Below are 25,146 nucleotides of genomic sequence, written 5' to 3'. Positions count from 1 at the left end.
TCACATTGGGCCACCATGAGTCGAAAATCAACTCGATGGCACCTAAGGACAGTATGAAGCTATTGGAGTTTAATAGTGAGTTTACTTTTATTTTATTTGCCCTGTCTAGCACTTTGTGTTAGCGTTTAGTGTATTTGCATATCATGAATTTGAATCTCCTCAGTGTTTCTCAAAGTGGGAAGTCGTCTAATTTATATAAATATAATATCCTCAAAACATTTAGGATGGGGAAGGAGAGTATGATAAACAATTCCCCATTCACTGATGTTTGGCTGTCTCTGCAAATATGACATGAATATTTAATTCCTGATTGTGGGCTTTTTCACCTCTGGCTACTTCTTGATGGCCTCGTCATCACAGAATGGTCTGTGCTTCTCCTTTCAGCTGACTGCCATCAAGGCACAGTAGCAGGAATCCAGTGCCATCAATATTGCTTAATGATGACCTAAAAAAAGAACATGTCCCTCACATCAGAATCTTGGTTCTGGCTGTTTTTTTTTTTTTGGTGGTGATCCACATCTGTTTATCAAAATCTGGGTATCCAGCAGTGTTTGGGGGTTATAATGTACTGGACAAGTTTTCCAAATTTTCCTAGATCATCCATGTTACTCAAAGACTTGGAAAAATTAGATTAATACAAACATGGATCATTCACAGTATAAAATTTACGTACATTTAAAAAAATATTTATATTCCTAAACCTCAGGGTTATTGTTTTACACTATTCTACCATTAGGGGTAATTTCAGGGGGTAAATAGGAAAGTGAATAGAAGTAGAAAGGGCAAGCAAAGAAACCTGAGGACATTGACATAAACAAAAATACTTAGTTTCTAATCTTTGCTCTGCCACTCATATCCTTTATAACTCTTTATCTCTCTGGTCTTCCTAAAATTTCTCACTTGCAAAACGAAAGAGTGAGACTGATTTTGAGGTCTTTCCAAGCTCTGGCATCCTATGATTTCGTGATTGAATTATTCTTTTCCACTGAAAAGTTTATCCTAATTCGGAGGCGACCAGTTGACTATTTTGTATGGTAGAGCCTTTCCCAGCCCTGGCTCCTTTGGTAGTCCCCATCTGTGGCCAGAGCTGTCAATCATTCTGTGATTATTCCCACTGATTTGCAGAGTCAAAGGCCTACCCTAGAGATGGGGTTTTATTTGAAATACAATTGAGTGCACATGGTGCTGAAAAATGTGTTACCCCATGTGCAATGGGGCCAGTCTCTAAAAGAATTTACCCCCCAAATTTAGAGTATCAATGAGGCAATGTAAACTACCAGAAGAGCTACTTGACAATTTGTCATTCAGCTTCAGCAAACTATAGAGGAGCAGCACAATGAATTAATGAATAGCAACAAATCCCTATGACAACATGTTAGTTCATTAAAATTTTATCAGCATTCTTCCTAAGGAAAGTGTGCCTTCTGTTCTATGTTGAATTTCTTCAACATTGCTTTACAGCCAATTCACAGCATTCTAGTGTTTCAAAATTAGTTCCTGTGGAGAGTGAGATACAAATAAACTCTATATTGTGTCACACATGGGTCTCCTGGGTGTCACGATGAAATATTGCCTGCTTTTTTGTCTATCTTATGGCTTAAACATTAACAAGCATTTCAATACTGCCTTTATTGAGAGTTGGTTAATTAGCTGAAAATCCATCCCTGTGTTAATTTTTTTGCAAATACATTAAATTGCATTTCATAAGTATCTTTCTAATATTCAAAAAAAGGCATCAAATGGGGGAAAGATGGCAAAATATTTTTGCTTTCTGCCAGAGTGGCAGATTCCCTGTGGCTTTGGAAGATAGAAAGTAACACACAAACCTTGACATTTTCCTTGGATTCTTTTTCTCCCTTGAAAAAAAAATTTTTTTTTTTTTTTTTTTATGTGTAACCCAGATGTCAATAGTCTGGATGTTTTTGAATCATCTAGGTTTACGGGGATATACTTCCCTTTTATAATTAAAAATGATGTCTCATAATCACATCCCACAAACAATAGTAAAGTCAGCATAATTCCCAATATCTTTGAGATTTTTTAGAGCATTACGTTTTTTTCTGTTCAATTTCTGCTGAGTTCTCATTCTACTGAATTCCTCATCTCCCTTACGTCTCTCTTTTTATAAAAGAACCTAAATGGACCTAACTATGGAAGCCAGATCTTTTTACTTTGTTGACTTAAAATGCCACAAAAGTAGGGATTGAAACAATTTAGCCAACTCTTTTTTAAGTCCTACAAATTGAGGATTATAATCTTGCCCAAAATCAGATACTATTCATCCGTACATTTAACCACCAAGAGAGCTTGTGTTTTTCTTTTTGTTTTGCAAAGAAATCAAAGGAGTAATTTTCGACATGCCATGTAGACCTTTAAATATGTTAACAACAGATCCTTCTGAGCTTGTTAATAAGTGTAACCTTTATAGCAAAATTTGGCAGTGTGTATCAAAGGTATCCCCTGATCTGAAAATTTTCTTTTTCAGATTTGTGCTAAAAAACAATCAAACATTTGCACCAAAACTTACGCATAAAAATATTCAGGAGAACGTTGTTTATAAAAGCAGGGAAAAAAAAGCAGTCAAATTTAAATAGCTGATAAGAAAGATTTAGTTTGTTACATTATAAGATGAAATAGTAGTCAATCATTAAAAACAATGGGGGTAATTCTAGATTTACTGATTTAGTGAGTCATTTATGCTATATTGTTAAGTTAAAAAAAGGCAAACTAGAGGAAAGCATAATATGATTGTGTTTTCGTCCCAAAGCATCAGTATACATGTGAATATTTATGAAGGACAGTATGTGCATGACACTAGAAAGTTAACAGTCACCACTAGTTATCATTAGGTTGTGAAATTTAAGGTGACTTATTTCTTTTCCTTTGTGCTTATGAGTATTTTCTAATTTTTCTACAATGGCCATGTAATGTTTGTGTAATTTCTTTAAAAAAGACAATTAAATTAAATTTAATCATAATTTTTATACAAACCAATTTCAAGAATCACTTTTATAAGATAATTAAATATATAAATGTCAAATAATTTGCATTCTTTATAGCAAGATTTCTCCACAGCTTCATTACAGACGTTTTAGGCCTAATGACCCTTTGTTGCGGGGGATTGTCCTGTGCATTGTGGGATTTAACAGCATCCCTGACCTAGATTCACCTGATGCCAGCACCACTCCTCTATTGTCATGGTTAAAAATGTCGTTAGACATCGCCAAATATACCCTGGGGGTACAATCATCCCCAGGTGAGAACCAGTGATTTACGTATACTTCTTAATTCATTGATATTTATACCATGATTCTTAATTCATGTATAAGACATTTATCTTCTCTCACATGTACAACCTCTTGTAATGATTCCTCTTTTTGTGCCTCCTTCTTTAAGAAGTTGTATTTACCTCCCTTCAGAGAAAGCTTTAGAGATTGGACTAAAGCAATTGATAAGGGGTGAAAGGCTTAGATCACTGGATATTAAAGAATTATTTGTTAATGTGGCCACATGGGTAATTGCTACAATCAAAGCTACCAAGTGAGGACTTGTGCCCCCAAACTCATGGGTTCAAGACCCCAACTTTGCCTTAGCAGCAACAAGAAAATATTTAGCCAGGTCCTTCCCTAAGTGTCACATTTTATAAAAATTTAATGTAAGTATAGATATGTCCTTATTCTCAATAATTAGGCTGACTCTGAAAAATTTATTATTATGATGATCAGAAGACATAATTCAACTTTCTGAGCCTACCACTTACCAGTTATCATGACCATGGACCATGGACAACTGTTTTCACCTCTTCAAGCTGAGGCTTTGACATCTGAAAATAAGGATAAAAATAACAGCCCGAGGGCCAAGATGGCGGACTAGGTGGACGCTCCCGCGGATCCCTCTTGCAACAAAGACTCGGAAAAACAAGGGAATCGATCACATACATAACAATCTATGAACTCTGAACAACAAGCACAGACTTAGAGACGGAGGACGAACAAATACGGGCAGACAGCGACTGTTTTCAGAACTAGGAGCCAGCGCACCAGGCAGGTGACCTTCGGAGCTCGATCTGGGGCAGAGCCCAGGGGGGCAGACGGCACAGAAAGGGGGCCCACCCCTTCCCCCCCGAACCCATCCCGGGAGGAAGCCTAGCAGGTTGGCGCGGGCGGCGTAGGGGCGCAGCCGGAGGGAGAAACACCCGGGAGGCAGTGACTGATCTGAGAGGGGGGAGAACAGCGTCCCAGCTGGGGTGCCCTGCTGTCCGCCGGGAGTTAGGCGAGAAGCCGACGGGGCGCGCGCGGGGGGGGGGGGTCAGCTGTGTTTCCCTGGAGTGACCCCAGGGCGGGGCCCACGCGTTCGTGCGGGAGGACGCGCACCCAGTCCGCGCGTGTGGCACGGCACACCAGAGGGAGAAATCCCCGGAGGTGTCTGGTCTCAAAACAGGGAAAGCAGCATCCCAGACGGGGAGCCATTCCGCTGCGATCTGGGCACGCGCGCGCGCGCGCGGGCGGGGCATGAGCGCGGGGTCCATTTTTATTACCCTGAATTGACCCAGAGGGCGGGAACACCTGGTCGTGCGAGTGACGCCCTCCCAGTTTGCGCGAGAGGTGCGGCACACTGGAAGGAGAAGTCCCCGGGAGGAACTGATTGGTCCCAAAGCGCAGAAAGTAGCATCCCAGACAAAGTGCCGCCCTGCTGGGGCTTGGGCGCGCGCACGAGCGGGCCGTGAGCGCGGAGTCCATTTTTATTGCCCTGAATTGACCCAGGGGGCGGGCCCACCTGGCCGTGCGGAGGAACTGATTGGTCCCGAAGCGCAGAAACTAGCGTCCCAGACGGGGTTCCGTCCTGCTGGGGCTTGGGCGCGCGCACGAGCGGGGCGTGAGCACGGAGTCCATTTTTATTGCCCTGAATTGACCCAGGGGGCGGGCCCACCTGGCCGTGCAGGTGACGCAACCCAGTTCGCGCGAGAGGTGTGGCGCTCCGGAAGGAGAAGTCCCGGGGAGGAAGTGACTGGTTCCCGAACAGGGAAAGCAGCGTCTCAACCCGGAAGTCATCCCGCTGGGATTTGGGCGCGCGCACAGGCGGGGCGTGACCGCGGGATCTAATTATAATCGCCTGAATAGACCCTGGGGGCGGGCCCACCCGTTCGTGCGGGAAACGCCCACCCAGTGCCCACGAGCGGTGCCGCGCACCGGAGGAAGTCCCCAGGAGGAAGGGACTGGTTTTCGAGCAAGGAAAGCAGTGTCCTAGCCAGGGACCCGTCCAGCCCGGATTTTGGCAAACGGGGGCGGAGCGTGAACGTGGTGTTCAGCTCTATATTCTGTGGTGCTACACTCCTAGCTCTCAGATCCCTCCCCCACCCTCCCCAGGCGACCCCATTAACATCCGAATACCCGGAGCCAGAGAGAGAATTCAGATAGGGATCTGACTGCATTTTTTTTTAGCTGACTACTGGGAAAATCTAGTTTCCCAGTGATGGCTCGGAGACAGCAGTCCATATCAAACCACATAAAGAAACAGACCATGACAGCTTCTCCAACCCCCCAAACAAAAGAATCAAAATCTTTCCCAAATGAAGATACAATCCTGGAATTATCAGATACAGAATATAAAAAACTAATTTACAAAATGCTTAAAGATATCACGAATGAAATTAGGATAACTGCAGAAAAAGCCAAGGAACACACTGATAAAACTGTTGAAGAACTCAAAAAGATTATTCAAGAACATAGTGGAAAAATTAACAAGTTGCAAGAATCCATAGAGAGACAGCATGTAGAAATCCAAAAGATTAACAATAAAATTACAGAATTTGACAACGCAATAGAAAGTCAGAGGAGCAGACTCGAGCAATTAGAATGTAGACTGGGACTTCTGGAGGACCAGGGAAACAACACCAACATAGCTGGAAAAAAATCAGATAAAAGAATTAAAAAAAATGAAGAAACCCTAAGAATCATGTGGGACTCTATCAAGAAGGATAACTTGCGAGTGATTGGAGTCCCAGAACAGGGAGGGGGGACAGAAAACACAGAGAAAATAGTTGAAGAACTCCTGACACAAAACTTCCCTGACATCATGAAAGAAGAAAGGATATCTATCCAAGATGCTCATCGAACCCCATTTAAGATTGATCCAAAAAGAAAAACACCAAGACATATCATCATCAAACTTGCCAAAACCAAAGACAAACAGAAAATTTTAAAAGCAGCCAGGGAGAAAAGAAAGGTTTCCTTCAAGGGAGAATCAATAAGAATAAGTTCAGACTACTCAGCAGAAACCATGCAGGCAAGAAGGGAATGGGACGACATATACAGAGCACTAAACGAGAAAAACTGCCAACCAAGGATCATATATCCAGCAAAACTCTCTCTGAAATATGAAGGAGAAATTAAGATATTTACAGATAAACACAAGTTTAGAGAATTTGCAAAAACTAAACCAAGACTGCAAGAAATGCTAAAGGAGATTGTTTGGCCTGATGACCAATAATATCAGGTACCAGCACAATACAAGGACACAAAACAGAACGTCCTGATATCAACGCAACTCAAACAGGGAAAGCACAAAAACAAACAAATTAAGACTAATTCTAAAAAATAAATAAATAAACAAAATAATACATACAACAGGAAATCATGGAAATCAATAGCTAAACGATCAAAATAATCAAAAAGAGGGACTAAATATAGGAGGCATTGAACTGCCAGATGGAGAGTGATACAAGGCGAAATAGAAGGATACAAGTTAGGGTTTTACTTAGAAAAATAGGGGTAAATAAAAAGGTAACCACAAAAAGGAATATCAATTCCATAACTCAAGAAAAAAGCCAAGAAAAACGTAACGACTCAATAAACACAAAGTTAAACATTATGAAAATGAGGATCTCACAAGCTACTAAGAAAAACGTCTCAGCACAAAAAAGCATGTGGAAAAATGAAATGGCCAAGAACACACATAAAAAGGCATCAAAATGACAGCACTAAAAACTTACTTATCTATAATTACGCTGAATGTAAATGGACTAAATGCACCAATAAAGAGACAGAGAGTCACGGACTGGATAAAAAAACACGATCCATCTATATGCTGCCTACAAGAGACACACCTTAGACTTAGAGACACAAACAAACTAAAACTCAAAGGATGGAAAAAAGTATATCAAGCAAACAATAAGCAAAAAAGAAGAGGAGTAGCAATATTAATTTCTGACAAAATAGACTTTAGACTTAAATCCGCCACAAAGGATAAAGAAGGACACTATATAATGATAAAAGGGACAATTGATCAGGAAGACATAACCATACTAAATATTTACGCACCTAATGACAGGGCTGCAAGATACATAAATCAAATTTTAACAGAATTGAAAAGTGAGATAGACACCTCCACATATATAGTAGGAGACTTCAACACACCACTTTCGGAGAAGGACAGGACATCCAGTAAGAAGCTCAATAGAGACACGGAAGACCTACTTACAACAATCAACCAACTTGACCTCATTGACTTATACAGAACTCTCCACCCAACTGCTGCAAAATATACTTTTTTTTCTAGCGCACATGGAACATTCTCTAGAATAGACCACATATTAGGGCATAAAACAAATCTTTGCAGAATCCAAAACATCGAAATATTACAAAGCATCTTCTCAGACCACAAGGCAATGAAGCTAGAAATCAATAACAGAAAAACTAGGGAAAAGAAATCAAATACTTGGAAAATGAACAATACCCTCCTGAAAAAAGACTGGGTTATAGAAGACATCAAGGAGGGAATAAGGAAATTCTTAGAAAGCAACGAGAATGAAAATACTTCCTATCAAAACCTCTGGGACACAGCAAAAGCAGTGCTCAGAGGCCAATTTATATCGATAAATGCACACATACAAAAAGAAGAAAGAGCCAAAATCAGAGAACTGTCCCGACAACTTGAGCAAATAGAAAGTGAGCAACAAAAGAATCCATCAGGCACCCGAAGAAAACAAATAATAAAAATTAGAGCTGAACTAAATGAATTAGAGAACAGAAAAACAATTGAAAGAATTAACAAAGCCAAAAGCTGGTTCTTTGAAAAAATTAACAAAATTGATAAACCATTGGCTAGACTGACTAAAGAAAAACAGGAAAGGAAACAAATAACCCGAATAAGAAACGAGAAGGACCACATCACAACAGAACCAAATGAAATCAAAAGAATCATATCAGATTACTACATAAAATTGTACTCTAACAAATTTGAAAACCTAGAAGAAATGGATAAATTCTTGGAACAACACTACTTACCTAAACTAACACATACAGAAGTAGAACAACTAAATAGACCCATTACAAAAAAAGAGATTGAAATGGTAATCAAAAAACTCCCAACAAAAAAAAGTCCTGGCCCAGATGGCTTCACTGCAGAGTTCTACCAAACCTTCAGAGAAGACTTAACACCATTACTATTGAAGGTATTTCAAAGTATAGAAAAAGACGGAATACTACCCAACTCATTCTATGAAGCCACCATCTCCCTGATACCAAAACCAGGTAAAGACATTACAAAAAAAGAAAATTTTAGACCTATATCCCTCATGAACATAGATGCAAAAATCCTTAATAAAATTCTAGCCAATAGAATCCAACAACACATGAAAAAAATAATTCACCCTGATCAAGTGGGATTTATACCAGGTATGCAAGGCTGGTTTAATATCAGAAAAACCATTAATGTAATCCATCACATAAATAAAACAAAAGACAAAAACCACATGATCTTATCAATTGATGCAGAAAAGGCATTTGACAAAGTCCAACACCCATTTATGATAAAAACTCTCACCAAAATAGGAATTGAAGGAAAATTCCTCAACATAATAAAGGGCATATATGCAAAGCCAACGGCCAATATCACTCTAAATGGAGAGAACCTGAAAGCATTTCCCTTGAGAACGGGAACCAGACAAGGATGCCCTTTATCACCGCTCTTATTCAACATCGTACTTGAAGTCCTAGCCAGGGCAATTAGGCTAGACAAAGAAATAAAGGGTATTCAGATTGGTAAGGAGGAAGTAAAGCTATCACTATTTGCAGATGACATGATCGTATACATGGAAAACCCTAAGAAATCCTCCAGAAAACTACTGAAACTAATAGAAGAGTTTGGAAGAGTCTCAGGATATAAAATAAACATACAAAAATCACTTGGATTCCTCTACATCAACAAAAAGAACACCGAAGAGGAAATAACCAAATCAATACCATTCACAGTAGCCCCCAAGAAGATAAAATACTTAGGAATAAATCTTACCAAGGAAGTAAAAGACCTATACAAAGAAAACTATAAAACTCTGCTACAAGAAATTCAAAAGGACACGCTTAAATGGAAAAACATACCCTGCTCATGGATAGGAAGACTCAACATAGTAAAAATGTCTGTTCTACCAAAAGCCATTTATACATACAACGCACTTCCAATCCAAATACCAATGTCATACTTTAAGGGAATAGAGAAACAAATCACTAATTTCATATGGAAAGGAAAGAATCCCCGGATAAGCAAAACATTACTGAAAAAGAAGAAGAAAGTGGGAGGCCTCACCCTACCTGATTTCAGAACCTATTATATAGCTACAGTAGTCAAAACAGCCTGGTACTGGTACAACAACAGGCACATAGACCAATGGAACAGAATTGAGAATCCAGATATAAATCCATCCACGTATGAGCAGCTGATATTTGACAAAGGACCAGTGTCAGTCAATTGGGGAAATAATAGTCTTTTTAACAAATGGTGCTGGCATACCTGGATATCCATTTGCAAAAGAATGAAACAGGACCCATACCTCACACCATGCACAAAAACTAACTCCAAGTGGATCAAAGACCTAAACATAAAGACTAAAACGATAAAAATCTTGGAAGAAAAAATAGGATCTACCCTAGGAGCCCTAATACAGGGCATAAACAGAATACAAAACATTACCAAAAATGATGAAGAGAAACCCGATAACTGGGAGCTCCTAAAAATCAAACACCTATGCTCATCTAAAGACTTCACCAAAAGAGTAAAAAGACCACCTACAGACTGGGAAAGAATATTCAGCTATGACATCTCAGACCAGCGCCTGATCTCTAAAATGTACATGATTCTGTCAAAACTCAACCACAAAAAGACAAACAACCCAATCAAGAAGTGGGCAAAGGATATGAACACACATTTCACTAAAGAAGATATTCAGGCAGCCAACAGATACATGAGAAAATGCTCTCGATCATTAGTCATTAGAGAAATGCAAATTAAAACTACGATGAGATTCCATCTGACACCAACTAGACTGGCATTAATTCAAAAATCACAAAATAATAAATGTTGGAGAGGCTGCGGAGAGACTGGAACTCTCATACACTGCTGGTGGGATTGCAAAATGGTACAACCACTGTGGAAATCCATCTGGCGTTATCTTAAACAGTTAGAAATAGAACTACCATACAAACCAGAAATCCCACTCCTCGGAATATACCCTAAAAATACAAGACCCTTCACACAAACAGATATATGCACACCCATGTTTATTGCAGCTCTGTTTACAATAGCAAAAAGCTGGAAGCAACCAAGATGTCCATCAACGGACGAATGGGTAAATAAATTGTGGTATATTCACACAATGGAATACTACGCATCGATAAAGAACAGTGACGAATCTCTGAAACATTTCATAACATGGAGGAATCTGGAAGGCATTATGCTGAGCGAAATGAGTCAGTTGCAAAAGGACAAATATTGTATAAGACCACTATTATAAGATCTTGAGGAATAGAAAAAATGGAAAAGAACACATACTTTTGTGGTTACAAAGGGGGGAGGGAGGGAGGGAGGGAGGGAGAGGGCTTTTTATTGATCAATCTGTAGATGGGAACTGCTTTGGGTGAAGGGAAAGACAACACTCAAAACAAGGAAGGTCAGCCTAATTGGACAGGATTAAAAGTAAAGAGGTTTCCGAGATAAAATGAAAGCTTCAAAGGATAGCGAAGCAGGGGCTGGGGTCTGGGGAACTTGGTTTGAGAGGACTTCTAAATCAATGGGCAAAATAATTCTATTATGAAAACACTCTGCATCCCACTTTGAATTGTGGCACCTGGGGTCCTAAATGCCAACAAGCAGCCATCTAAAATACATTAATTGGTCTCAACCCACCGGGAGCAAAGGCAAAGGAAGAACACCAAGGTCACACGACAACTAAGAACCCAAGAGACAGAAAGGGCCACTTGAACCAGAGACCTACAATATCCTGAGACCAGAAGAACAAGTTGGTGCCCGGCCACAATCGATGTCTGCCCTGTCAGGGAGCACAAGAGACAACTCCTGAGGGAGCAGGAGACCAATGGGATACAGACCCCAAATTCTCATTAAAAGACCACACCTAATGGTATGATTGCGACTAGAGGAATCCCAGAGACAATGCTCCCCAGAACTTCTGATGGCACAGGACAGGAACCAACCCCGAAGACAAATCATCAGGCATGAAAAGGACTGGTCAGTGGGGGGGAGAGAGATACTGATGAAGAGCGAGCTAATTAAATCAGGTGGACACGGGAGAGTGTGTTGGCAACTCTTGACTGGAGGGGGGATGGGAAGATAGAGAGAGAGGGAAGAAGGTAAAATTGGCACGAAACGAGAGACTGTAAGGGCTGACTCAATAGGGGGAGAGCAAGTGGGAGAAGGGAGTAAGATGTATGTAAACCTACATGTGACAGACTGATTGGAATGGTAAATGTTCACTTGAAGCTTAATAAAAATTTAAAAAAAAAAAAAAAAAAAAATCAAGGCACATTGCTTCAATCTTACTGTAATTAAGTAGAAAATCTAACTTTATTCGAACATTTTATATGTGAATTTTCAGAAATATTGTAAAACATTGTTATTAAAATTTCTATGTTCTGTTATAAATTGCTACATTCAATTGAAAAAAAAAAAAAAAAAAAAAAAAATAACAGCCCTACTTAAAACATGATTGTAATAAATACTGAATCTAATTATGGCTTGAAAGTGCTGTGTAAACTGCCAAGGACTCCACACCTATTGGGAATTCATTTCTCCTGGAGGTTGTTGGTGCTGAGGTTGCTATGGCAACTTTCTGGCTTGTTAGTTTCCAAAAACAACACCTATTGTATACATACTGTCTATTTACACCTAGAAAATAAACAGGAATAATTAAAGAATTTAACTTGATTTTTTTATTTGCCTTCTCTGAGTATCTCTGTTGCCTTGTCAGTGTCTCGGTATTCATAATAGAAATTGAATAAATCTTAGATGCTGGCGAATATGGAATATAAAACTAGAGAAGACAAAAGGAAGAGAAAGTAAAATAAAGATGAATACTTAAGAAAAAAAAAAAGAACATCACAGAAATTAGGAAACACATGTTTGAGCTTATTTCAAGAATTACCAGTGTGATATTTCCTCTGATAGCTGTTTTCTCTGCTTTATTCAACCCTGTTAAAATGAGTCCACCAATGGGGTTTCTGCAGTATCCCCCCAGGAGCCTCTGCTACACTGTAATACAACTAAACATTAGAATATCTTTTTCTGATTAGTTGTCTCACAGCTTCCCTCCAAAAGATCCCCTGTGGATTTCAGAAAATGATTGCAAACTAGCATCTGAACAAGAATGGAAGATATGCCAAATCCCTTGCCTGGTAACTACTATGCCTGCTAAGTTCAAGATTGTATATTGACAATCTTAAGGAAACAATAAGAAAATGGATTAAAAACACCTACCAACTAAGCCCCAATTTAACTTTCATTTATTCTTACTTTTCAGCTCTTTAAAGTTAAGATGTGAGTCCAGGCTTCTCACATAGGATGCTCAAAGAGAAGGAGATAATAAATACTTGAGTAAAATGTGGTGTGTGTGTGTGTAAAACAATTCCTGGAAAAGGAATAAGTGGTGTGGATAGACACAACACGTGGAAGACAGCTGCAAGCTAATATTAACTTGCTGTCCATCATGTGCAAAGATGATGCTACGAATCCTACAATAGGTAATAAAAATGTTTTCAAATTATTTTTCAGTGATTGGGAATGGATTTAGGATTAACTTTTTTGTTTAGTCTTGTTCAATCTTCTTCATGGTTAGTGGAATACATTTGAGAGATGCCTACTCAGTGTAGTCTTAGATCAAGGAATAGCCCCCCCAAAATTAATGGCCATGAACATAAGGGTATACAGATCTAGAGAGCAGTCAGTGTTATTAACTGAGATGAGGGAAATGGGATGAGAAAACTAGGTTTGTCTGGGGGAAATGATTGGGTCAGTTTTGGACAGCTATGATAGCAACAGAATATGTATATACATGTGTAGTCGTTTGGCAATCAGTTGGAATGGACAATGTCATGGACAAGAAAGAGGCACATGCAAAAAATCATATAAATTTGACCATTAACATTGGAAGTTGTAAGAGTGGGTGAGATGACCAAGGTCAAGGAGGAAGCATATAAAGTTGCAAAACTTATTCTGTCCTATAGGGTCGCTATGAGTCGGAATCGACTCGACAGTACTGTGTTGGGTTATCACAGTTGTCATTTAATTTTTTTTGCATTGACTGTCTCTCATACTAGACCTTAAGCTCTGCGAGAGCAGAGTCTCCTCAACAGTCTTGTTTACCATCATTTCCCAGGACCTAACATAATGCCTGTTACGTGGTGTCATTGAATGGATGTGGCAGTACAGGTTACTCATAAGTGAGTATGGAAATTACATGAGTTTTGTTGTTGTTTTTATTTTTTTAAGGAGATAATAAATACTTAAGTAAAATGTGGTGTGTGTGTGTGTATGTGTTAAACAATTCCTGGAAAAGGAATAAGTGGTGTGGATAGACACAACACATGGAAGACAGCTTTACTGTGGTTAAATATATATACATATATATATATATATATGTAGGAAACCCTAGGGGAGTAGTGGTTAAGTGCTACAGCTACTAACCAAAAGGTCGGCAGTTCAAATCCACCAGATGCTCATTGGAAACTCTATGGGGCAGTTCTACTGTGTCCTATGGGGTCGCTATAAGTCAGAATCAACTTGACCGTAGTGGGTTTGGTCTGATTTATATACATATACACACACATACATGGAAACCCTGGTGGCATAGTGGTTAAGTGCTGCGGCTGCTAACCAAGAGGGCAGCAGTTCGAATCTGCCAGGCACTCCTTGGAAACTCCATGGGGCAGTTCTACTCTGTCCTATAGGGTCACTATGAGTAAGAATTGACTTGACCGTAGCTGGTTTGGTCTGGTTTTTGGTATATATATATACATATAGAAACAAAACAAGGAGACCTGGTGGTACAGTGGTTAAATGCTGGGCTGCTAACCAAAAAGTTGGTGGTTTGAACCCACCAGCTGCTATGCAGGAGAAAGATGTGGCAGTCTGCTTCCGCCAAGATTTAGGAAACCCTATGCAGCAGCTCTACTCTGTCCTATAAGGTCACTAAGAGTTAGAATCAACTTGACGGCAATGGGTGTTTTTTGTTGTTGCTGTTCGTTTGTTCATAACAAAACATTTGTTTTTTCAACATTTTTCAAGTGTACAATTCAGTGGCGTTAATGATATTTTTCATGTTGTACAACCATCACCACTCATTATTGCTTTTAGTTGGAACAATATCATCAACAAAAAGATTTAAAGATAATGGTTCCCTTCCCCCTTAAGGAGGTCTTTATGTTCTTTGTAAATTTTTAAGTGTTACAGAGGTCAAAAGGAGAAAATCAAACATCATTCTCTGTTTTAGGCTGGGTGGTGATAGGCTGCCCCAAAGGTGTTCTTCCCACTGTCTGTGAAAGCTCTGTGCCCCTTGAGTAAAAATTTGATGTACATAGCATTATCTCAGAACAGGAAGGTTTGGGGCTTTGTTGCTTCTTTGTAGGGTAGTTCAGATCCAACAGGAGTCTCAAGACCAGGAAAAAACACAGTGAGGCCTAGGCAGCCAAGATCCTACTGGAATGCAATGTCCAGCAAGTGAAAAAATCTCATTTGGCTATAGATGCATGAATACGCTGCATCTTTGTGTCCTTTGAACAGGGTGGTTGAGTTTGAGATTAGTGGTAGAATTTCTATGGATGGACAAAGGCATAGCTTCCTTGAAAGCACAATGTACCATCACCCCACGGCAACATCAGTTATAAATACTTAGGGCAGGAAGAGCAATGATCAAAATGTCAGCTGTGATCTAGAGACTACGGACTACATAAGCACTGACATTCTTCAACCATCCAATGGAGGGGAAATGACCTCCAAATAAAAATTCTTATCAGACTTGTAAATCTTGGCAAGCAAATAGTCAAACCAGATTTATGTTGATTTAAAAAATGCTGTTATATTTTATATACATTTAAACGTGCTACTAAGGAATGAAAGATAATGAAACTGAACCAGGAAGTGTGCCTGCTCGTGAAAGTAAAAAATGCTGAACAGAAGAAAAATTGTGAAGAGAACTTTGGATTAGAGAACTTATTAGTCATTTTTGACCTTTAAGGGATGGTTCAAGGAAAATTAATGGGGACAGACTAAGACTGAAAAGGGAGCGCAGAGAAAGGACAGTTCTCTAGAAGTTGGGGATGGAAAAGAAGGTAAGAAAAAGAACAGTAGTTTGAGTGACAAATAGATTTAACAGAAATGGTTTAGACTGGAGAGATCTGAGATCTCAGCTGTTAATATTGAGACACAAGCCAAAGCGTTCTGGGGGATTTCTGGTAAAAGGGAGTGTGAGGAGAGTCTCTCTGATGTCACTCTACCGTGTACCCTGCCTCCACTTCTTGCTTGTAGATGCCGTTATGTGACTATGAGGGAATTGCTAAGAGAATCTCAGAGACCTTTACCCAGCAGCTTGAAGTTACGGACTGCTAAAACAACCAAGAACTGGTTATTAATTATTATTGGTTTTCCTCTTACTGTCAGGCAATGATTACTTACTGATGAAGAATGGAATAAGTTGATAGACTAGATGGAGACCGGGAGATCGCCTCCAGAGACAGGGTTTGTGCTGAGGATGGAAGAGGCATGCTTACCTAAAATACAACAAAGGTGCTGTTATTAAAAAGAAGAGTAAATGGACCTTAGGAAAACAAATATAATAAAAGTCAATTTCAGATGGGTATGGAAAATTCTCCTGTGTTCTTATATGGATCCAAAGTTAAAATGCAAGTGTTAGGGGGTTTCCAGAGAAATCTGAACAGCTAAACTCCACTGACTGCGTTTCACTTAGCCCTGCTAATATTTTATTTCCTTTCCCCCGTTTATTTTTTTCCCCCGTTTTCCTAAGGTTCTAGTCACTTATGAATTAGAAGCCTATGGGGAGTAGGAAGATAAGTTGAACTGGAGTCAAATGAAACTGTCAAAAGACGAATGCCAGTCAATTTAAGTAGCTGTCTGAAGTCTGTCTGCCTGTCTCTTTCCTGTAGTCTCTGTAAGACAGCTCTTATTAAAGGTATATGTCATGTCAGTCAAACATCATAGGTGGCATTTGGAGTTTGAGGTATTGACAACTGGTATTTGCTTTTGTCTCCCATAATCCCATCTCAAAGCTATGTGGTAGGTTCAGATGCCACTTAAAAGAAAGGGGACACAAATGATGGACGAAAAGTTGTGGATGGTAGCTAGCACTGTTCCCGCCTTATTAAACGAATACTGGATTTTCCAAATCTTCCCCTTTATTTGAGCACAAGATCATTTTCATGACAGATTTTATAAAAATATGCAGCTTTGCAGCTAGATAGAAAAATACATGGCTCGAATAATTTTCAGTTCAATGAAAATTACTGACAATCTACTAATGTAAGGGCATAATTTAAGAACCCATGAAGGCTAATATAAAAAACATAAGACAAAATTATTACCCTTATGGAAATAACAATGAGGATTAGAGGCCATGAAGAGGAAGGCAAGATAATTCTGTAATTATAATTCAAAGAAATTAACTCAGCACCAAACTAGAGGTACAAAATATTATAGAGGTTGTGAATTGATATCTAGTTATGTGGTCAGTAAAGTCTTCAAGATGGGGATGATATTGAATATAATATTATTTTTCTGGACTTGAAAATGAACACGTTATTAAGGTAGTAACACCTGTGTGCTAGGTACAGATCTTTACTGAACTCGATGTGTGATCTGGAAAAAGTTCTTTATTAACTCAGCTTCATTTGTAAGATAGATAGTGTTTTAATAATGACAGTGATATTAGCTCGAAACAGCTTTATGTTTTTCTAGGGAAGTGACTAAATTATAACAAGGTATGTATTTCAGTATGAACTTTAGGTTAAATACAAAAGGAGAATGGAGTGGAAGATATTTTGTAATGAATTGTTGTTGTTAGGTGCCCTCAAGTGGGTTCCAACTTATAGTGACCCTGTGTATAACAGAATGAAGCACTGCTAGGTCCTGCATTATCCTCACAATCATTGTTACATTTGACCTGATTGTTGTAGCCACTGTGTCAATCCATCATTGATGGTCTTCCTCGTATTCACAATGCTGGAGATCGAATGATAGAATTTTGTAAAACCAACGACTTCTTCATTGCAAATACCTTCTAACCAACATAAACGGCTACTATACACATGGACCTAGCCAGATGGAACACACAGAAATTAAATTGACTACATCTGTGGAAACAGACGATGGAAAACCTCAATATCATCAGTCAGAACAAGGCCAGGGGCTGACTGTGGAACAGACCATCAATTGCTCATATGCAAGTTCAAGCTGAAACTGAAGGAAATCAGAGCAAGTCCATGAGAGACAAAACATGACCTTGAGTATATCCCCCCTGAATTTAGAGACCATCTCAAGAATAGATTTGAGGCACTGAACACTACTAACCGAAGACCAGATGAGTTGTGGAATGACATCAAGGACATTATCCATGAAGAAAGCAAGAGGTCATTGAAAAGACAGGAAAGAAAGAAAAGACCAAGATGGGTGTCAGAGGAGACTCTGAAACTTGCTCTTGAGCGCTGAGCAGCTAAAGCAAAAGGAAGAATTGAAGTACAAGAACTGAACAGATGATTTCAAAGGGCCTCTCAAGAAGACAAAGTAAAGTATTATAACGACATGTGCAAAGAGCTGGAGATTGAACACCAAAAGGGAAGAACGCATTTGTCATTTCTCAAGCTGAAAGAACTGAAGAAAAAAATTCAAGCCTCAAGTTGCAATAGTGAAGGGTCCCATGGGAAAAATATTAAATGACACAGGCAGCATCAAAAGAAAATGGAAGGACTACACAGAGTCATTATTCCAAAAAAGAATTAGTCGATATTCAACCATTTCAAGAGGAGGCATATGATCTGGAACCGATGGTACTGAAGGAAGAAGTCCAAGCTGCTCTGAAGGCATTGGCGAAAAACAAGGCTCCAGGAATTGATGGAATATCAATTGAGATGTTTCAACAAACAGATGCAGCGCTGGAGATGCTCAATAGTCTATGCCAAGATATATGGAAGACAACTTCCTGGCCAACTGACTGGAAGAGATCCATATTTATGCCTATTCCCAAGAAAGGTGATCCAACAAAATGTGGAAATTATAGAACAATATCATTAATATCACATGCAAGAATTTTGCTGGAGATCATTCAAAAGCGGCTGCAGCAGTATATCAACAGGGAACTGCCAGAAATTCAGGCTGGTTTCAGAAAACAACGTGGAACCAGGGATATCATTGCTGATGTCAGATGGATCCTGGCTGAAAGCAGAGAATACCAGAAGGATGTTTACCTGTGTTTTATTGACTATGCAAAGGCATTCGACTGTGTGGATCATAACAAACTATGGATAACACTGCGAAGAATGGGAATTCCAGAACACTTAATTGTGCTCATGAGGAACCTTTGCATAGATCAACAGGCAGTTGTTCAGACAAAACAAGGAGATACTGATTGGTTTAATGTCAGGAAAGTTGTGCGTCAGGGTTGTATTCTTTCACCATATCTATTTAATCTGTACACTGAACAAATAATCCGAGAAGCTGGACTATATGAAGAAGAATGGGGCATCAGGATTGGAGGAAGACTCATTAACGACCTGTGTTATGCAGATGTCACAACCTTGCTTGCTGAAAATGAACTTGAAGCACTTACTAATGAAGATCAAAGACCACAGCCTTCAGTATGGATTACGTCTCATCATAAAGAAAACAAAAATCCTCACAACTGGACCAATGAGCAACATCGTGATAAACGGAGAAAAGATTGAAGTTGTCAAGGATTTAATTTTACTTGCATCCACAATCAACAGCTATGGAAGCAGCAGTCAAGAAATCAAAAGACGCACCGCCTTGGGCAAATCAGCTGCAAAGGAGCTCTTCAAAGTGTTGAAGAGCAAGGATGTCACCCTGAAGACTAAGGTGCGCCTGACCCAAGCCATGGTATTTTCAATCACATCATTTGCATGTGAAAGCTGGACAATGAGTAAGGAAGACCGAAGAAGAGTTGACGCCTTTGAATTGTGGTGTTGGTGAAGAATATTGAATATACCATGGACTGCCAAAAGAACGAACAAATCTGTCTTGGAAGAAGTGCTGCCAGAATGCTCCTTAGAGGCAAGGATGGTGAGACTGCGCCTTGCATACTTTGGACATGTTGTCAGGAGGGATCAGTCCCCGGAGAAGGACATCATGCTTGGCAGAGTACAGGGTCAGCGGAAAAGAGGAAGATGGTCAACGAGGTGGATTGACACAGTGGCTGCAACAATGAGCTCAAGCATAACAGCGATTGTAAGGGTGGCGCAGGACTGGGCAGTGTTTCGTTCTGTTGTGCATAGGGTTGCTGTGAGTCAGAACCAACTTGACGGCACCTATCAACAACAACAACAGTCATGATGTTGCTTGTTTGTCCAGTTTTGAGGATTTTTGTTTTCTTTATGTTAAGATGTAATCCATATTGAAGGCTGTAGCCTTTGATATTCAACAATAAGTTTTTCAAGTCTTCTTCACTTTCAGCAAGCAAGGTTGTGTCATCTGCATAAAGCAGGTCGTTAATGAGACTTCCTCCAATCCTGAAGCCGTGTTTTTCTTCATACAGTCCAGCTTCTCTGATTATTTGCTCAACATACCTATTGAATAAGTATAGTGAAAGGATACAACCCTGACATACACCTCTCCTGATTTTAAACTATACTATATCCCCTTGTTCTGTTTGAATGGCAGCCTCTTTCTCTATGTGCAGGTTCTTCAGGAGGACAATTAAGTGTTCTGAAATTCCCATTCTTTACAATGTTATCCATAGTTTGTTATGATCCACAGAGTCAAAGGCATTTGCATTCCCAATGAAACACAGGCAAACGTCTTTCTGGTATTCTCTGCTTTCAGTCAAGGCCCATCTGTCGTCATCAATGATATCTCTAGCTCCACGTCCTCTTCTGAATCTGGCTTGAATTTCTGGCAGTTCCCTGTGGATGTACTGCTGCAATCATTTTTAAATTGTCTTCAGCAAAATTTTATTTGCGTGTGACATTAATGATATTGTTTGATAAGTTTTGCATTCTGTTGGATCACATTTCTTTAGAATGGGCACAGATATGCATCTCTTCCAGTCGGTCGGCCAGGTACCTGTCTTCCAAATTTTTTGTCATAGACAAGTGAGCACTTCCAGTATTGCATCTGTTTGTTGAAACATCTCACCTCGTATTCCATCAATTCCAGAAGCCTTGTTTTTTGACAATGCCTTCAGTGCAGCTTGTACATCTTCCTTTAGCACTACCGGTTCTTCTGCTGCTGATTCCTTTTTTTTTTTTTAATTTGAACATAAGGTTTATTCTGAGTAGTTATTCTATATGCATATAGGAAGACAATTTTGATTCCAGAAAATGCAAATGGCTCCAGTACCATCTGTTCTTGATCTTCTACCCATCCTGAAATTGTTGAACGTCCACCAATTCTTTTTGGTACAATGCAATGGCTCTGTGTATTCCTTCCATCTCCTTTTGATGTTTCCTACATCATTCAATTTTTTGCCAATAGAATCCTTCCATATTGCAACTCAAAGCTTCAAGTTCTTCTTCAGCTCTTTCAGCTCAGGAAATGCCAAGTGTGTTCTTCCCTTTTTGTTTCCTAACTCCAGGTCTTCGCACATTTCATTATAATACTTTACTTTGTCTTCTCAAAGTGCCTTTGAAATCTCTTCAGCTCCTTTACTTCATCATTTCTTCTTTTTACATTAGCTCCTCAGTGTTCAAGAGCAAGTTTCAGAGTCTCTTTTGATATCCATTTCGGTCTTTTTTTCTCTTTTCTGTCTTTTTAGTGATGCTTTGCTTTCTTTATGTGTGATATCCTTAATGTCATCTCACAACACATCTGCTCTTCAGTCATTAGTGTTCAGTGCATCAAATCTATTCCTGAGATGGTCCTAAATTCAGGTGAGATATACTTAAGGTCAAACTTTGCTTCTCGTGGACTTGTTTTAATCTTCTCTAGCTTCAACTTGAATTTGCATGTGAGTAATTCATAGTTTGCTCTGCAGCTGGCCCTTGGCCTTGTTCTGACTGATGATGTTGAGCTTCTTGATCATCTCTCTCAATAAATATAGTCAACTTCATTCCTATGTACTGCATCTGGTGAGGTCCATGTTTACAGTGACAGTTTAAGCTGTTGAAAAAAGGCATTTTCAATGAAGAAGTCATTGGTCTTGCAAAATTCTATCATGCAATCTCTTCCATCATTTCTGTCATCAAACCCAAAATTTCCAATTACTGATCCTTCCTTGTTTTCAACATTCACATTCCGATCACCAATAATTATCAATGCATCTTGATTGCATGTTTGATCAATTTGACTGGTAAAAATCTTCAATTTCTTCATCTTTAGCATTAATGGTTGGTGTGTAAATTTGAATAATAGCTGTATTAGCTGCTCTTCCTTGTAAGTGTATGGATATTATCATATCACTGACAGCATTGTATTTCAGGACAACCCAAAAAAACCAAGTACCGTAGAGTCAATTCTGACTTATAGCGACCCTATGGAACAGAGTAGAACTGCCCCAAAGAGTTTCCAAGGAGCGCCTGGCAGATTCGAACTGCTGACCCTTTGGTTCGCAGCCATAGCACTTAATTGCTACACCACCAGGGTTTCCATTCCAGGATAGATCCTGAAATAATCTTTTTGACAATTAACGCAACACTGTTCTTCTTCAATTTGTCATTCCCGGGATAAAAGACAACATGATTGTCTGATTCAAAATGGCCAATACCAGTCCATTTCACCTCACTAATGCCTAGGATGTCAATCTCCAAGCATTCCATTTCATTTTTTGACAACTTCCAATTATCCTTGATTTGTACTTTGTACATTCCATATTCCACTTATTAATGGATGTTTGCAGCTGTTTCTTCTCATTTTAAGTCATGCCACATCAGCAAATGAGAGCCCTGAAAGCCTGACTCCACCCATGTAATTAAGGTCTACTCAACTTTGAAGAGGCTGCTCTTCCCCAGTGATCTTTTGAGTGCCTTCCAACCTGAGGGGCTCATCTTCTGTTACTGTATCAGACAGTGTTCTGCTATTATCCATAAGGTTTTCACTGGCCAGTTTTTTTCAGAAGTAGATTGCCCATTTCTTCTCAGTCTGTCTTAGTTTGGAAGCTCTGCTGAAACCTATCCACCATGGGTGACCCTGCTGGTATTTGAAATGCTGGTGGAACAGCTTCCAGCATCACAGCAACATGCAAGGAGGATGTGGAACAAGGGATATCATTGCTGATGTCAGATGGATCCTGGCTGAAAGCAGAGAATACCCAAAAGATGTTTACCTGTGTTTTATTGACTATGCAAAGGCATTCAACTGTGTGGATCATAACAAATTATGGATAACCTTGTGAAGAATAGGAATTCCAGAACACTTAATTGTGCTCAAGAGAAACCTGTGCATAGATCAAGAGGCAGTGTTACAACAGAACAAGGGGATACAGTGTGGTTTGAATTTGGGAAAGCTGTGTATCAGAGTTGTATCCTTTCACCATACCTATTCAATCTGTATGCTGAGCAAATAATTTGAGAAGCTGAAGTATACGAAGAAGAACAGGTATCAGGATTGGAGGAAGACTTATTAACAACCTGCTATACGCAAATGACACAACCTGGCTTGTTCAAAGTGAAGAAGACTTGAAGCACTTACTCATGAGTTTCAAAGACCACAGTGTTTAGTATGGATTATACCTCAGCATAAAGAAAACAAAACCCCTCAAAACTAGACCAATAAGCAACATCATGATAAATGGGGAAAAAAACGGCCTTCAGTTTAGTCTGCTGCCCTAAGTGGAAGTCGAGAACAAGTGTACCAGAGTAATAAATTTGTGATTATCCTTGTTGATCAGATTCTAAGATATCTGACCTCAAAACATGAAGTGGCTTACAAACTTAATTTGTTTTTACCTGGGATAAAATTTACAAACAGTATTTTAAGTCAACATTTTGATATAATTGACCATTGTATATACCAATTCAACCAACTTTCTAATCAAGATATAAAACATTTCCATCATCCCAGTAAGTTCCCTAATGTCCCTTTTCAGTTAGTCCCCACCCCATCCCCACATCTAGAGGAAAATACTCTTCTGTTTTCTATCACCATAAATTAGTTTTGTCTGTTTTTGAATTTCATGTAATTCATATATACTCTTTTGTCCTTGTTTTTTCACTCAACATTTTTGCAATTCATGCCTGTTATTGTGTGTAAAAAAAATGAGTTATTGTGTGTATCAGGAGTTTATTCATTTTTATGAGTTGAATTTAGGAATCTAATCTATGTTGGAATATAATCTACTTTGTCCATCCGGTTGGTGAATATTTGGGTTATTTACTTTTTTTTGCTATTAGAAATAAAGCTGCAAGGAACATTTTTGCACTGATGTTTTGGTGGATATGTTTTTATTTCTTTTGTGTAAATACTTAAGAGTGGACCTGCTGGGTGATGACATACATATATGATCAATTTATAAGAAACTGCCAAGCCATTTTTCAAAGTGGTTGTACCATCTACATTCCCACCAGAAGTTTAGGAGTATTTTATTGCTCCTCATTTTTGCCAGCATTTGGTGGTGGTGTCAGTTTTTAAAATTTTATCCCTTCTTTTTTTTTTAGTAGATATGAAGTGGTATCTACTGTGGCTTTAATTGTAATTTCTCTGATGAATAATGATTTTGAACCTTTTTAATGTGCTTATTGACAATTTATATATCTTCTTTTGTGAAGTATCTATCTATTCAAGTGTTCTGGGCGTTTTATTTGTAATTTTTGAAGAGACGTTTACATGTTCCTAATACAAGTCCTTTGCCAGATACGTACATTGTGTATATATTTTTTTTCTACCCTTGAAGGGGGAAAATTTCTATTGTCTTCCATTTAGAAGGCTCTTCTTTGTATTTTCTAACCTGATAATCAGCTTATGTATTGGTTAAAGTAATTCTAGCTGCTATAACAGATAAAAACGCAAATCTTGAGGGCTTAACATAAGTTACTTTCTTTCTCTCTTCTGTGAAATCAAAAAATGGTGTTCATAATTAGTTGGCAAGACTTTTTCAAGCAGCAATTTAGGTACCCAGGCTCGTTCCATCTTGTGGCTTTACCATTCTCCACACCTGACTTACAAGACCGCTGTGCTAATATGCAACAAGTCAGGGGATGTAGAATGGAGGATCATGCATGGCAAGATATGTGTCCAGGCTTGGAAGTGGCGTACATTACACCACCTTGGCCACATCTAACTGCTATGAAGCCTTAGGATAAGTGGTCTTACTGTGAGTTTTGGAAGAAGAAAAAACTGATTTAGTGGCAGTATCTGTCATATTTAGACAAATCCCTCACTGACATAGAATATTTGATATCTTATACTCCTTACTGATTTATGATATTCTACTATTAAAGCATCTTTCAGTAGTTCTTATTCCTGTTGTCATGTAAACTACTGACTAGGAATTTGGCATTTTAATGGGTGTTTATCCCTTAGTATATGTCATTGATTTTTACTCTGCTTATCACAACCTATCAGTAAGTTTTGAAAGTCATTTAATAAGTGAAGTTATGACGTGCACTGAATGAAGATGAAAAAGAACAGACTAAATATGTCATAGTGTATTACATAAAGTACAGGTATTGTTTTGAATAACTTCTGTTT

This window comes from Loxodonta africana, chromosome 1 (genome assembly GCF_030014295.1).
Source record: "Loxodonta africana isolate mLoxAfr1 chromosome 1, mLoxAfr1.hap2, whole genome shotgun sequence".
Lineage (NCBI taxonomy): Eukaryota > Metazoa > Chordata > Mammalia > Proboscidea > Elephantidae > Loxodonta > Loxodonta africana.
The sequence above is the reverse complement of the archived record's forward strand: the minus strand, read 5'-3'. Positions refer to the sequence as shown.